Consider the following 16,443-nt stretch of genomic DNA (forward strand, 5'->3'; position numbering starts at 1 on the left):
CATCTAGAGGAAGTAGGAGGGTGAGACCTTGGGTGAAGTACATGTCTGTTTCTTTACACTGTGGCATAAGAAAGATGTGCATACATTAAAAGAAGACCACAGGAGATCGATAAAAATGATTAGATGGTTAAAGATCAAAGGGCATGATCTTCGGATGATATAAATCACTTCAGGCACAATCACTCCCAAAGAACTAAGCTGATTCACACCACCTGAGGAGCTGATTAAAGGAGTTATTTTTTAAATTTTCTATTTAATCTTACCTTAACAGTGGCAATTTGCATTAGATTCTCAGAGCCATCAAGTTTTCCCCAAGGCATCCAGGAAAGAATTATATGAGTGTCATAATTTAACTCACTCTTTTTTTTTTTTTTTTTTTTTTCCCTTCATTTTTATCTTAAATTGATTCTTTTTTTTCACTTTCTATTTTAACTTTATTTAAAGATGTACACAGTTAAAGAAGGAAGTATTTTTTTTAAATACAGGGCACAATTAACCTCTGAACCTTACTGTCTCCTGATATCATTGAAGCCAGAAGCATAATAGGAATATAAAAGGGTAACAGATAATGAGAAAATCTCATGAAAGATTAGAGGAAATTAAAATAATAAAGACTTTATCAAAAAAGGATATAAAGCTACACACTTCAGGACATAAGACAACCAATAGATATCCAAATGGAGGAAACTTGTTTCTTTAGCATCACATTGCCCTATAGCTGTCCTTAATGGGCTTGTCTTACCTTGAAACATCTGTTAGCCTTCTTGGGAGATACTGAAGCAGATGGACACAGGTCCACAAGTCTTGTCCACACTTATCTCCACAGACCTATCAAGAAAATCTTGTGTTATCCTGTCCACAGGTGCACGAGTCTGGCAATGTTTGTTTGTTTGTTGTAATAATAAATAATATTTTTATGATGTGGAAAGGTGCCATGAAAAGGCTATTGGAAAAAAATGCTAGAAAAGTTTTCCACTGAGAAGGAGGGTGAGGTGCTGGAACACGTTGCCCAGAGTGGTTGTGGATATCCCATCCCTGGAGATGTTCAAGGCCAGTGTGGATGCGGTCCTGGGCAACCTCATCTAGTGCTTAATCTAGCAGTTTCCAACCCTGCCTCTGTCAGGGGTGCTGGAACTTGGTGATCCTCAATGTCCCTTCCAACACATGCTATTTTATGATTCTATGAACCAGATTGCCTTCAGAAGAAAAGGACTAGTTGTGTGTTTGATGGGATGGTCATATATATCTACTGCTAGCAACCTCTCGAAGGTGCAGTGAGAGATGCTAAGGCTTTATCTGCTTAGGGAAAAATGTCAATTTTCAAAGAGATATGAAAGGAACAAAAGGAATTTTGCACTACTGAGGGCTAACACATATCTCCACAAGATATGTTATCCTTGAAAGGTAAAGGTCTTTTCCTAGAGTCAGATATAGGCACTTTGAGAAGCAGGATTGGGAACCCCCCACAGTCAATAGTTTTCTCAGGAAAGTTTTTCATGAATCTCCTTGCGTGGATCCTGAACTGAGCTGATTTAATACGGTGATTAATTTTTTTGTGGTACTTTTCTTCTCCAAAACCTACGTATTGTTCTTTAGATCTATCAGTGACTCATTCTTAACTGCATAACACTGATAGAGCTATATTCTGGTGGCAAGGTATATGAGGTTTGGTTGTTTTCTAAGACCAGGTAGACCTGGTCTTCTTAAATCTTCTTGTAATCTCTTCCACACCTTCTCACTCCGCACTTTCTTACCGACCTCTGGAACAGCATCACAAAATCTTTTGCAACAACTTGTAACTATTTGAGATGTGTTAATATATCTTTTAGGTTATGTGAAATTTTTTTTGTAGCCATAGCCCAGTTTTGGGAATTCCATATTTTCCAGTGCAGCTGAGAGAAAACAATGTGCCTACAGTGATTTACAGTGATAGAGGATCTGGCCTAATAAACCTATTTCTGTCTACAAAGGATATAGTCCATGTCTCCTTTATGATGCATTCTGACAGTTGATTTTACTTAGTACTCTTTGCTAAGAAGGGCCAAAAAACAGATAAAATAATGGACTGAGCTGAAGAAAAAAACCCTGCTATTTCAATTTCAAGTGTTGCTGTCCAGACTTAAAAACTTTGTGGATTTCTACTTTCTGAGGTCCTCAGTTCAACGGGAAGAGTCTCCAGGGGGCAGCAAAGGCACAACTTCAGTCTTAATCCTTGTTCCCTCCGATTACTTGTTCATTAAGCTATAATAGATTTATAGAACTAAAGATTGTGACTTTCTTTCAAAGATGTGCTCTCTTGATTTGAAGGTCTTGTTTAAGAACTGTTGCAGTTGAAACGAAGTCTTATTTCCAATTTGAATTTGACTTGATCCAACTATCCTGCTGCTTGTTTTGCCTCTGCTTCACTGCAGACACTGCTTGGACTCCCTGTGGGTCTCTTCTTTTTCAATTCTGTTTCAATTCAATTTCTAGAGGAGGAGGATATAATTATTATTTTTTTTTGCCCATATCTTCGTGCTCCGTTGAAGTCAAATTTACCTGTGTGTTCTTGAGATTCAGAGCATGTGACTTTGATTCAAGGGCAGATTGAGCATCTTGTAAAAGCAGCAACCTCAGCCTTCATATTGGCTGGGAAAAAAAATCCTGAATCTACTTTAACCAGAAAGGAGCAGTGAAAATTAACAGTTTCTGAACAGAAAATAGAGACAGCTGGGAGAACATCAAATCTGAACCTTTTGACGAATTGTCAGAGGAAGATGAGAGGCAGCCAGGAACTGAGGGGGAATAACCAGTCTCCAGAGAGTAGAGGATTTGAGCTGCAGCTGTCATACAGGTGAAGGAGGAATTATCCAAACCAAGAAAGAGCAGTGAAGGGAAATCCTTAAAAGAATAGATAAAGAAGCACAATAGCAAAAGCATGTGATGGGAGGATGAACAGGGAACAGGTACAGGTCTAGGAATTGAAAATGAAGAAAACCACAGACTCCATTTGGCGTTAACACAAAGTTCATCTAGCACATGGAGGCTGCCCAACAGGAAGAGAACCAACCACAGGCAGGTCACTTGTATGCAGTAGATTAGGATGAAAGCTGTGTATTGTCAGTATTTGGACAAGAGAAAGAATTGTTTCCAAGAGAAACTACTCATAGCAGCAGAAACCAAAGGATAATCCCAAGGAAGAATGGTCAAACTCGGAGCTGTATAGCGTTATATAGCACTATATATATATATGCATAGCACTAGCACTATACATTTAACTTTATCATCTTTAGAGTTCTATTATCTCCAGGAACATGCAGAAACATCAGCAATCATCACAAACTCATAGGAAGGCTTAAGTTGGAATGGACCTATGGGAGCGGAGTATTCACTATATCAGGCTGCACAGGGCCCATCGAACCTGGACTTGAGCACCTCCAGGGATGAAGCATCCACAGGTTCTTCGAGCTGTCTGCCAACGTCTCACTGCTCTCTAAGTAAAGAATTGTCCTCCTAATACCTACTCTAAATCTCCCCTCTTTTAATTTGAAACCATTCCTCTTGTGAGTAAATGTGAAGAAGTTTGTTCTCCTGTTAGTGATGCAGGACCAAAGTTTTTACAATACATTGACACAATTCTCTTGTAATTTATTGAGGGGGTTAATAAAGAAATCCAGTTTAGATTTTTAAGGAGATTTAGTTTTTCAGATAGATCTACTGAAACATACAAGTCTGTTTCTGTTTATTTTGGGGAACTTAGAATTGAGCCTAAGTTCATCTACTTGATTATCTATTTTATAAATTTTTGCATGCAGGACATTTTTTTTCAAGTCAGTCTGCAAAAACAGTATTTATTCTATTCAGTGCTCAAGGTAATTTGACAGATAACACCACTGTTTCTGAACTGACATGTACCTACTCCTCCTTCAAAGAGAAGAATCTATGTCAACTCTGCGAAGTTGCTAGGACAACATGAGGGAACTTATGAATTCTCCTCCTCAAAGAGCAGCACTTTTCTTCCTGCTGCATTAATTACATCACTATATTTATCACAGTTCAGGAGAAAAGTGACAATTAAACTGTGGCACTTCTCTGGAGAACTGCCAACGTATTTATAACCAGAGTGAAGATGGGGACACATAATCAAAATGAAATAGAGATGCTTGCCACACAGTGCTATCATCTATCTTTCTGATATAAGGATTCTATTCCTATTAGGAGTCTATTTAAGAAGTAATATACTGTTTGCTTTAGAAGAAATAGGAGTTTTGGTAACACATGCTTGTTTTTAAACAGAGTACCAGAAGTAAGGAAAGTGTGGGGTTGGGGTAGTAGAAAATTTTCTTTGAAGTTTCTGTTCTGCCATCATAAAGTTCATCAGAATTGGGAAGTTCTTTAAACACAGTCTTTTCCAGCTTGAAAAACGTATGCGTTATTATGATTCATCAAGATATCCTGTCTCACGTTGTTCAATATCTGAAGTCAGCATCTTGATTCTTATATAACAGTATTACATAATCATTATTATATAATGCTAATTATAAAAAAATAAGGATTAATTTCAACCTGGAAGTCTTTATGTTAAAATTTCAAATTGATCATATACACAGTATTCTGTTTCATAATAAGAGTCAGATGACTAATTGGAGAAAATAATAAAGTCATAAAACAGCTTGGAAGGGACCTCATGGATCATCAAGTTTCAGCATCCCTGACACTAGATTAAGCACTAGGTGAAATTGTCCAGGGCCCCATCCAGCTTGGCCTTGGACACCTCCAGGGATAGGGCATCCACAATCTCTTTGTGCAGTCTGTTCCGGCACCTCACCCCATTCTCAGTGGAAAAACTTCTCCCTGACGTTGAATCCAAATCTTCCCTCTTTTAGGTTAAAACCATTCCCTCTTGTTTTATCACTATCTACTAATATATTAAGTTGATTCCCCTCCTGTTTATAATCTCCCTCTAAATACTTGAAGGCTGCAATGAGATCTCCCTTCAGCCTTTTTTTCTCCAGACTGAACAAGCCCAGTTTCTTCAACTTGTCTTCATAGAGGTTCCAGCCCTCTGATCATCTTTGTGGCCTTCCTCTGGACAATTTCCAAAAGTTCCACATCTTTCCTGTGTTCGGGAGACTTGGATTTCGTACTCCAACTGAGTCTCATGAGGACAGAGCAGAGGGGTTCAATCACCTACCCTGCCCTGCTGACCACTCCTCTTCTAATGCAGCCCTGGAAACTATTGGCCTTTGGGGTTGCAGACACACACTGCTGGCTTGTGTTAAGTTTTTCATCTACCAGGACCCCCAAGTCCTTTTCAGCAGGGCTACTTTTGCACTTTGCTTTGTTGAACCTCACTAAGTTCACATGGGCCCAACTTTTGAAGTGATCAAGGTCTCTCCAGATGGCATCTCTTACTTCTGCTGTATCAGCTGCACCACTCAGCTTGGTCTCACCCACAAACTTGTGCACACAATCCATCGTCATGTCATTGATAAAGATGCTAAAGTGCATGGGTTACAAGACGGACTTCTGGCCTCCACCTGGATTATTGACCACAGCCCTCTGGCTGCAAATTTATAATCAATTCCTTATACATCTAATAGTCTACCCTTCAAATCCATCTCTCTCCAAGTTAGAGATAAGGATGTGGTGGGGAACCATGTCAAATCTGTAGATCCTTAAATTGTTGCCCTATGTCTGAAGGAAAAAAGAGAATATCCTAAGAGTGGACAAACTTGCTTCTCAGACATCCTTACCATTCTCTGTAGGCAGACAGTTCAGATAGAGCCAAGGAATCATTCTCTCTGACTGCCGAACACCTTATCTGGGGTGCACCTGCATACTCTCTTTCTCCAGCAGCATAGCAAGGAAGCAATCTTCTGAACTACTGTGACAGTAGGGGTGTACCTTCTTTTAACACCCGATTAGGCCAGCAAATAACTCTTTCTTCCCAGGGAGTAAGTAGAAAGCAGGGAAGGATGTGCTTTTAGATGCTTCAAGAACTAATCTTCTAAAATTTGAAGCATTAAGACAATTAAAGTAACTTCCATCCAGTTTGACCGTAATTGTAATAGCTATGAGAATAATTAGATGTAACATTCTTTAACTTGGAGCATTGATAATCAGGTACTTATTAAAAGAAAGAGGATCAAGCAGAGAACACAGTGATATGAGAATCAGAATGTGATTTATTTTTTTCTCAGAATCTTGCATTGTTTTTCTATGTTGCCTTCTGATATGACTGAATGTGTTGTAAGTGCTTTATGGTATCCATATGAACTGACTGACTTTTAGAGTGTTTGATCTTAGCTAACTGCCATTATATCTGGTGTTATGTCTTGTATTGCTTCAGTGCTAATTGTGAGTAGAAGGGCATGAAAGGATTTCACAAATATCTGTAATGTTTACATCCCTCTAGATTCATGATTATCAGTATAGTTTTGTGAACAAATTTGAGTTTAAAATTTTGGAGTATTTCATTGCAAGATGAGTCCTGTTGTTGCACTACTTTTTTCCAGTTAATAGTAGTAGGAGATGAAAAATAGCCCTGTGCAAACTCTCATCATGGTGGTCCTCTGGAAAAAGGAAGAATATAGTGTTTGATTTATTTATATTTATTTTTATTATGTCTTCAGCTTGCATAATGGGTTCATGTTACAACAGAAATATATATGAATTCAAACTTCAGGAGCCAGAAATGTAAATCTAAATTTTTGTTTATTATTTCATTATTTCATTATTTTTTTATTTATTTAAACTAATATTTGTATCTAGTTTTGTTTTGTGCTCCTAGTTTTGCCTCTTTTTGATCTGAGACACAAGACAGAGGCCTTTTAAAGTCCACGTCAAAACAAATTTGATTTGCACTGCTTGGTTTGGCAGCTGAGAACTGTAGGCTTTGAAAGAAGACACAGCTACAAAAAATGACATTAGATTCTCCAAGTAAATGTGCTTTCAATATTTACAAAGTTTTTGGCCTCAAATTCTCTGAACATATGTGTTTATAAATGTAACTTATTACTTCTCAGAAGCTTTTGGGTTTTCTTATGTCGTGAAATCACTGTAACAGATGGTTAATGTAGGACCCTAGAAATGCAGTGGATGTCAGCAAAGATTTACTAGATTAGGTTATCCCTGGTTGAATCATATCTTGCCAGGTAAGAAACAGGTCTTCATAAACCTGACTGTGTTGTTCATATTAACAATTCATGTATATCCAGTATTTCTATCCAGTAATTCAAATAATCTTCGTCAGTGATATATTGCAAATAGATTTATTTATTTTTTTCAAGAAAGCCATTATTTTATATCTTTCTTTTGATAGACATGTACTTCTGTCTTGCATTTTTTACAGATAAGGAAGTCTGTAACATGAATAATAATTGCAGATGGTATAAAATTTAAAAGATTTTTGGAAACAAACAATTCAGATGAGTAAATAGGAGTCAACAAGTCCAACAGGAAGATGAGAGGGATTCAAAATACCTGCAGAAGACAGTCAAGAGTTGATTCCATGAAGTCAGATACAAGAGGAAGTAGTAATCCAAGCAACACAAAGTTCCGTGCCGTGGAGGAATTTTAAACCCTGAATGGCAGAGCAACATATTTAGTCATTTCTGTAATGCTTTTTGTGCCAGCAGTCATGAAACTTAAAAAAAGTTAAAAACTTAAAAACAATAGAAAACATTCATATAAAATATTGCATTAAAACACCATGACATTATTTTATAGATTTTACAGTTGAAAAGCTAGCACACATCTAAATGAATTCTTCAGAGAGCAAAGCATTCTTAGGAGAAGCAGTCTTTTCTGGCGTAAACCAGAAAAGCTGCTCCAAGAAACATTCATCAAGTGAAAATGTGGTACTTCTTTGAGACAGAAGCACTAAAAGGTCCTCCTCAGCATGTCAGTTAAGGAACTTCAGTTCTGATATGAGCTTTAGACATAAAACTGTTCAAATGTTAACTCTCTTAAAAAATATTTGGTTGGACAGTGAATTATGGATAGAAAGATTCTTCCATATGTCTCCACTAGCAAGATTTGAGTATATTTGACCTCAGATTGAGAAGATGTTCTGTAGGTTTTAGGACCAGAGCAATTCTATTTTCAGTTCTGGACATGACGATATCAAAAACAGATCATGTTTCAGTAAGTAAAGGAAAAAAGCCAGGGGTAAGCAGAAGGAAAAAAAAATAAAAATACTAAGATGATTTTGTGATAGCTTTGCATCTAAATAAAAGGTAGAGTTTTCAAGGATGCTTAACACCTAACAATTCCTACTGATAAGCCTTAATATAATGATGGGTTGTGCGAGCTCTAAGAGAACCATGTTGTACTGTTGTGCAGTAAAAGGAATGCCACAGAGGTAACCATAAGGTAGCTGAGATTTTACATACAGGGATACCAGGAGCAGGCATTTACCCTTAGAAAAGAAACTAGCTTTATGCCCACAATAGTGTTTGGGTACCTCGGTGTCCAGACCTGGTGCATCTGGAACTTGAACCTGAATCAGCTTGGTTCCCTAAGTGGAGTGACTGAGCCATCTTTCCCTTAGTCTTTCTTCTTGAAGGTATTTTACACTGCATTTAAAATGTACAGGTACTTTTCAATGTGTTTTGCCCCTGAGGAATTAAAGAGAAAGGAAATAATCTTCTGTTCTTTCATTCCCCCCACAGAAACTAAATTTGATTTGCTCTATTTTAGGTTGACTTGTAAGAAAGTTCACAAGAGTTTCTAAAACTTAACAAATAAAAATCTTGCTGCTGATTTATTTTCATTCCCGCTGTCATCTTCTTGCTGTGACAATTTTGTCACTGTAGGACAGGTTCTACTGATATGTCCCAAACATACCATGTTCTCCCTTCTTCCTGCAGTTTACATTAGAGGTCAACAGTGAGATTGATCTGAACTTCAGTTACAGATTTAGGACCAAAGACTGTCAGAAGGATATAGCAATCTGCATATAAGAAGGAAAAGTGATTTGCAGAGCAAGTTATAAAGAGAGGGCTGCTTTGTGCCTTCAGGCAATGCCTGGGAACACAATCTGCACCCTCCTAGGATCAGCCCAGAGCTGTTCCATAAGCATATCTCCCCAGCAGCTAGTCCCTCACCTTGGGAAGCCTCCTCTAGCATGGAGAATCCCAAGCAATGCTTCATAAGCAGTGCTTGCATTTTGCAAAGGGAATGACTGTGGTCTGTTTGCTTTTTCAGCCAGCATCTTTTGTTGCTGTAAAGAAAGGCATGCGGGATAAAAATTCTCTCCAGATGGCAGCCTCATGGATGAGAAGGTGCTGCCTTTTTTTCTTAACTTTCTCATTTGTTGAAAGCTTCCTACTCCTTTGCTGCTTTAATTTAATCGTGCTGGCATTTTCCCAGTGAACCTGTTTTCCCCATATGTGAATATTCTTTTTACTAAATGGAGGTAATACTGGCAAATGTCCCTAGATAGAAAAAGGAACAAGCCCTTTATACCATGATTAGTAATACTTGTTTTATCCATCAAATGTGTTTTTATGTGCAGTCTCTGAGAAGACCAACATAAAAGCCTCATGCTATTTGACCTCCGTGTTCTTGTTTGTAAATAATCACTAATCAAGAGTCTTTCCTTGTCTCTAGGGCAAATGATAGCTGTAGTTCATGTCTGTTGTCCTTCCAAGGTTTCCAGATAATAGATGCATTCTCAAATTGATGAGATAAGATTTTCACCTGTTTTTGTGCAGTAACTGGGCTGTTGCCAGATGGTGGCTATGCATCACTGATGGTGGCTATGCATCCAGTTAATTATACCAGCAAAGGAAAAAAGAATTAAAATGTGCCCCATTGATGAAGAAAGGTACAGAGAAAGTCGATATTGTTTTGCTACAGATACTTATATTTTTTAAGCCTGAATTTCTAGATAACCTGCTTCCTATTACAGAGAATCTGGCATGGTGTGAAATGGGAAAATACAGGCTGGCTTTGACTATTCTTAAAAGTGTGGCTTTGATGGCAAGTGATGACACTATTTGCATCCGGTTTTTTTCCCTTCCTAAACAGTTGTCTCAGTTATTTCCAAAACCACGTGTTGACTGGGAGACTCATGGCTGGCATAAGCCAAAGCTGTACTAGAGAAGCTAACAATTAGCAATATGAGCAATCATAGCATCCTTGGTCTATTTTTGTATTTTATTACTGTAGATGCAGCCTCAAAACCAATTGAATTAACATAAATGATATAGAGTGCTGCTTAGTAGAACTTAAATGATTCATATAGAAACAAATAAGTTCATTCACGTTTTAGTTTGGTCAAAATCCTGCTTAAGAAGTTCTACCTCGGGATAGCTGTTAACCCTCTATTTGATGAGCTCCCCAGAAATATGGTGAGCCAGGGTCCAGCTTGGGTGAGCTAATGTGCAGGAAAGATTTGAACCACAACTGCTTCCACTTTGGTGGAAAAAGGTGAAGTATTTGTGAAGTTTTCATGTTTGAGTTGTTCTAGTTTGTATTAAACAATTATCCACTGAGCCAAAGTAAGAGAATCAGAGAACAGTTGAATGTGCTCATATAACTGGAAACAGAATGGTAAGACTACATAGTTGGATTTGCTGCTGAGACCTGCTGACTGATCCTCTGCATGTTTTAATCATTTGTGATATGTAGCAAATACATAGTAAAAAAACAACTTTCCTAAAATATGTGAATTTGATAGCTTACAAATAGGTGATTGTATAAATAACTGTTAAAATGAAAGTTTATCTCTTCTGCAATAGAATGCAGAATATCTAGATAGAACAGAATATCTAAATACTCAGAAGTATATATGTGGTAATTATATATAAGTAACTGTGGAATAGATTTTCTGACCTCACTTCAGGCCTCTGTACATTAACCAACACTTCCACAAGTATTCTGATTTTGATTTCAGTTAAAGAACTTCTGCAGATGATCAAAGTACAGAAAATGAGGGTTAAAAGATGCATTTTCTTTTTCTCTCATTAATTCTGTTACGCACAAATAGAGACTAAAGTAATTAACATATTGATTCAGAGTAAATGTAAATGAAACTCATAATTTCTTAGGTGAAATGTATGACAAAGCTTGGGGAATAAAAGCTCAAGAACAGTGCTAGAAAAATGTTCAGATTTTCCATGGACATAAATTTTATGGTCAAGAAAGGGGCTGAAAAAGTGGGTTGTACATCAAATACTGACATTCACTTTCATCTAACAGGTTTCTTTTTTCTAACTTTTGACATCAGGAACTAAATACAAACCCTAATGACTGAGATGAAGATATGCCCTCTTACATCAGGACTGAAAGTTGCGTCTGGTTATAGGTAAGGGAATAATAAAAATGGCATAACTATATTTTACTTGGTTAGAACTCTCCTTATGTTAACCAACATGCTACAGAAAAGTTATGGGCTAATGAAATTTTATATGAGTACTTTTAAACATAATACCACAGTATAGTACTGAAAATTTATGGGTCATTTATTCAACTACTGGAGTGCAGTTATGGCCAGATCAAACATTAAGCTAGAGGACTGAGGACATAAATTTATTTGTTTTAGAGGACAGAGGAAATCAATAAGAAATAGTGTTGTTCTCAGGGCTATAGTCAGCATGACCTCTGTCTGTTGTAGATTCTTCTGTTCAGCTTGAAAAGAATCATGAGATTAGATTGTGATCTGACAGGAAATCTGTTTGCTTCAGTGGAATAAAGAAGGGACAGTAATTATCATTACCAGTGTATTCAAGCACCTCTTGTTAATTAAAACGTACCTAAGGGGGTCTATGCATAGAAAATTAGGCTGTAAGTCTTAGTCTTAAATATTTAAAAACATCTTACTCAAAGATGCAGTTAGGATGGTACTCACATAAAAATAAATAAATAAATAAATAAATAAGCTGAGCTTTTCTCATTGGTGATTTCCAAGATTTTTCTTTCCAATATATCACTCTGAGAATGTGTCAGACTTAATTTGCCAAGCTTTTGATCAGAAGTTAAGAAGGACAAGCTGACTATTAGACTAAGTAGTTGCCTACCGCAGACTGTAGTCTTAATGAACATGTGAGCAAGGAAAACAAAGAATAATGCAAGTATCTCCTTGTTTTGTCTTCCATATCACACACATCCTAATCTGCCTGAAAACCTTGGATTTCTAATAGCCATTAAGAGGTATATCCACTAGCTATAGTAGATATGGAGCTTATGGAAATTTTAGACTCCCTTATGTAGGTGTTAAACCATAAAACATTATGATCTCAATTCCATTTCTCTTTCTTCAAGGAAAGATACTCTCTTCTTCACACTTTCAGCCCTCATTACTTTCATTAGTCATGCTGATGAGGTGATGGGAATGGCTCTGGGTTGTGTGTTCCTGCTTCCTTCTGCCAGGAAGATCATTACCCGAATCACAAACCAGGCTGACTTTGAATAACAACTGTTATTGATGCATAAAGCATTATCACAGTACATAGTCTCATCTCTGTTGGTGGGATGGGTTCAACACTGGGTTGTGGCAGTGGTTCTTCTGAGCCTGCATTATCCTGTTACAGAGTAATCATATATCTGAAGCACTAAGGTGCAATGGAAAGAAAACCCAAGAGGAACTTTGTATTGCAGATTGTATGAAGTGGCTGCTCTGAAATGGTCTGTGATACAGCACTCACTGTCTCAAACTCTAGCATACAGCTTGTACCTATCTATTCTGAAACCTGACGTGTATACCTCAGCAAGTCAACAAAATCAGTATGCTTGCGTGCATGTAGCCACATAAATCTCTGCCCTCATGGACCAAACTGTGCTTCTGCAGTCCAAGATGAAGCCATATATCTGAAATAAGGGAAGGTGCTCTTCCTGTTCTAGTTCTTCGCCTGTTGGTCTTCACTGAGGTTAAATATGGCTCTGTAGCCAAATAAAATAAATTTTTGGCAATCAGGAGAAAGGACGTATGGAGACAAAAATATTTTGATCTGTCTACTCCCGCTGCACATAAACTTCTCTGAAAATTGAATTTGTTTAAACGTCAAAGGCACTTCACATGGGATCAGGAGCTGTATATTTTGAAGTTCATTTCAGGGCAAATCTACTTTCCAAACCTAATACAGCTTGATTCACCTTCTCCAGGATGCTCGCTGGCTGGACTGGACTGGACCGGGTGACTGCACACTGGCTGCTATCAGTCTTTTCTAGCAAGGGAGCAGTATGAAAATGTCACAGACAGTCATAACATTTCCAATTGCTGGTATTATTAAAAACGTGGCATTGTTTAAGGAACATTCCAAACACCAATAAATGGCTTATGTGCAGTCTGAGAGCTGGTTGTACCAGAGATAGCATGCTTAACACATTAGCGTGGGATTTTTATGGCTGAATACATGTTAAGAAGTAAATACAACTTTATGCAAATAATTTGTTTTTCAGCTGGTCAGTTTGAACTGGTGCTAATCCCTGTCCACTGCTGGAGATTAGTGATTTTCCATGCTGCTTTGGTTTCTTTTCCTCTTTCCTCAGACTCTCCTACAAACCATTTCCTGAGCTCTAACAGAGTGGCCCATAGCTGTGTGCTTGTGAAAGGTCTTTTGTGCATCTTTTCTGCCTGATTCGTCCCCAGACGCTAATGCAATGAAAACATTGCTAATGCTGTGTTTTGTAACGGTGGTTCTCAAAGCCTGTCCTTGTAGGGCTCTCTGTGAGCTGGATGCCCAGTTGGTGCTGGCTCCTTCGTGTTGCTCAGCAGTGCTGAGAACCAGATCAGAATATATTGCTGGGAGAAATTTTCTATTGCTTCGCCAGAACCCAATGAAAATAGGTAACCAGGCTCATTAAACTGGACAGTGGAGCTGGGGATTCAAAATAATTAATTTTTCTTGTACATAATGATAAATGAACATAAGTTAGTACCCCTAAATCCCTCTTGAATGGAGAGCAATAAACACTTAGGGAGTTTCACAGTCTGGTTTAACTGTCTGCAATGGAATGAAGCGAAATGTATGCCAGAAATGCCTGCTTTCCTCATAACCCTAAATGAAGCGCATGGAGCTTGGCTCAGGTGTAGCTATCCAGGACACGCCAACACCATTTCTGTTGTTTCCTTGAATGGGAAAAAGTAAAAATAAAAAAAATCTTAATTAGAAGATTACCCACATTCTCTTGAACAATATTTAAGCACTTGGCTGGCTATATTTTCAATATCAAAGCTGTGATGCTCGAAGGTTTATTATCCCTTCAGACAAAAGTGAAGTCCTTATGCAATGAAAATGCTGTGTAATATCCTCTATTAGCACAGTAACATGCAGAGTGAATCTTTTCAGGTCATGTTTTGTAGACAGAAAGTGCCTTGCAACAACAACAAAAAAAGACAACATAAAAAAACCCTAGTTATAGCACTGTCTGATGTCCTGGTGTAAATGGTATATGAGTTACATCAGCTTGAGAATTCAGATACTCATAAAACACAATTCCAAACCCACTAGGGTGCTGTTTATTCCCCCACAGAGTAAGCATTTCCTCTTAAGACATTTTAGGAAAAGGATTGCTACTTTATGCTTGTTAAAGCAAACTACCCATAATAATGTGTGGCCTATGACTTGACTGAAGTTCACTCTAGATCAGGAGCTAACACTGGGATACCTTTCCAGGAGATATCAACATTTACACAGTGCAGAAGCAAACTAACAGCGTTTTGGACGTCCCTTTTTCTGAAAGGAACACACAGCACATTAAAGAACTGCAATAAGTGCTTCGTTTTTCTTCCCACTGGCATGAATATTCAAAGGCAGTTTTTCTGCTTGTTTGTTATAAACACTGATTAAGAAGTCAGTGTTTATAATTCTGAAAATCTTGCAAAGAAAAGAATCAAAGGAAAATAACATGGGTGTTATTCATTTATTGATGTTTATCTCTGTATGATTTTTTTTCTATTAATTTGAAAACAGATTAATTTAAAAATGCAGTCTGTGTTTGTTTGTGCTTTCTGGCATTACATATATATAATATATATATACATGTAGGCAGTTTACTTAGATATGCATTGTAAATGAGCTGTACTCAGTTTTACCTGGCCAACTTCCTAGCAGTCACAGGGTAACACATCATTACTGACTAACAAGGTATTGATTTATATTCTAGTTATAGGAGCACCTACTCCATTTAAGTACTTTTGCTGCATGCATTACATATACAGATATATTCATATCACGTGCACAGAGATATATATTAAACAAATGTACCCCATTTAAAAACATTTATATATCTTATCAGTTTATGATATGCTTGCATACAGGTTTCTATAAACAGCTTTCTATAGAATCATAGAATCATTCAAGTTGGAAGTGACCTTTAAAGGTCATCTGGTCTGAGTCCCCTGCAATAAACAGAGACACCTGCAGATAGACCAGATTGATCAGAGGCCATCCAGCCTGACACTGAGTGTCTGCAGAGACTCCTCCTTTTTCAGGGAAGGTTTGAGCAGACAATACTCTGGAAAGTGTATGGAACAAAATTGATCTTTGTTTTTTATTTGTGTGAGGCACAGGCCAAAATATTTGATACATAGCCTTAAAGAAGTTGTATGGTTAGATGTTCTTAAAGACTGTACTGAGTTATCATATAGTAGCCCTCTAGGAACAAAGCCAAGTTATTAACAGAATCAACCCCATGATCGGCTCCATCAGAAGTCAAGTCAAGCTATTCCAAAAGTTCTTGCATTTCAGTGAGGTGCTTCTACTGACGGCTGGTGTACAGAATGGTTATTCAAATTAAAAGGTTCTCTTCCACCCCATCCACCCTCGCAAGAAAAAGCACAAAACACATTGATCTGGGAGGTGTTGTGCTCTGCATGTCACGCGGTCACTTTACCCTAGCACAAAACCACCCTAAAATGTCTTTTTCTGCTAGTGAAGGCTTTTCGCTTGGGTGCTCTAAACTGGCATGTGATGTCAGGTCAAAAATGCACTTAGGCAATGTGAACCACCCACAGCCTCATGTAGAAGCAAGCTCTGTACGCAGACAGAAGCTGGGAACACGATGTCTGTGCTGTTAAAACAGCTTGAACAGAAGAAAACCAGTTTAAAATACAATCTTTTATCAGCTGCAGGCTGTTGTCATGAGTGACAAAAGTGAATATGCCTAGCTGCCTTTTCTGGCTGATAGCGCACAACAGCTCTGCCTGATAGAAGTATTTAGCATGGTTCTGTTCCCCTTGGCATGGACAGGATGTGGCTGGAATTGATGTAGAAGTCTAGTTGTGGCCTGAGCTGAGGAGCCCTGGGAGCTCCTTGTGCTGGCAGGGCCCCAGGACTGGGATTTATCACAGGGAGAGAGAAAATTAAAGTTTTTCACATATATAGAGAAAACCTGCTCAACTGACTTCAAAAATGCACTGAAGAGGTGAGATTGAAAAACAGCTATCTACCTACGCTGGTGGAAGAAGGCAACTTGCCATTTAATTTTCATCTTTTCAGCCCTATAGCACTGAGA

The sequence above is a fragment of the Coturnix japonica genome, chromosome 4 (assembly GCF_054131305.1).
Source record: "Coturnix japonica strain WE chromosome 4, WE-NBRP24, whole genome shotgun sequence".
Taxonomy (NCBI): Eukaryota; Metazoa; Chordata; class Aves; order Galliformes; family Phasianidae; genus Coturnix; species Coturnix japonica.